Below are 1,000 nucleotides of genomic sequence, written 5' to 3'. Positions count from 1 at the left end.
TATACACATTCACATGTTACTTCCAAACAAAACAAAACATCAACGTTAACGAACGTTCGTAAATAAACGTTTCGGAAAGACAGACAAATACACGGAGAGACGGACTGACACACAAACAGACACATAAACACACAATAGTACATCAGACAGACAAATACACGGAGAGACGGACACACAAACAGACACACAAACACATAATAGTACATGCATCTATATAACTTCAGAGAAAAAAAGCATCAACCCAAAGGAACGTTCATAAACGTCGGTATAGCCTGTCGTTGAATGAATAAAGGGCTCCCCTCTAACCCCCCCCCTCCCCCCCCCCCCCTTTACTCCTCCCCGCCTCCCTCCCACCTCTCTCAAACTTGTGCAGGATATCGAACAAAAGCACAAAGAGCTTAATTTTTGTATCCTGAGTTTTATCTTGCCAATATAACAATTATGCACTGCCATATATGATCGCACCCAAGTGTGTACACCCACCCACAACTCTAGTCAACGTTTGATTGAATGCATGTCTACAGAATTGTGTGCATTTTCACTCGTGTCATGATCATCAGCCGGCTTAATTAATACTTCACCTGTTTTAATTACACTGTCTTCGTCGGTTGTTCGGAAAGCAATCGACATCACTCATCTGCGGACGGCGTTTTTTGCTCGGAATGTACGCCTCCTGATCTGTTCATGTTCTTGTGTATGACCAACAAATCCATGATTTTTGATTTGATTGAAATGCATTTACGTGTGTTTACACGCATTTGGTTGGACCATAATTGTTTTTGACTTTGTATTTAACGGCACCTGCGTCTTTCGTACAATTATTAACATCATTTTTGTGTGCATTTGTACTATAAACCTGTATATGTGAGAGTCATTTTTATGCTATGCAATCTCATTCTGAAGTCTGTTTCACAAAGCCTTTTTTCTTATTTTGTACGCAGGCATAGCATAATTATGCTCTGTCGCTGTCTGTCTTGGACTGTGTAATTCTAAAACTCTC

Source organism: Littorina saxatilis, linkage group LG5 (genome assembly GCF_037325665.1).
Source record: "Littorina saxatilis isolate snail1 linkage group LG5, US_GU_Lsax_2.0, whole genome shotgun sequence".
NCBI classification, from domain to species: Eukaryota; Metazoa; Mollusca; class Gastropoda; order Littorinimorpha; family Littorinidae; genus Littorina; species Littorina saxatilis.
Note: the sequence above shows the minus strand (reverse complement) of the source record.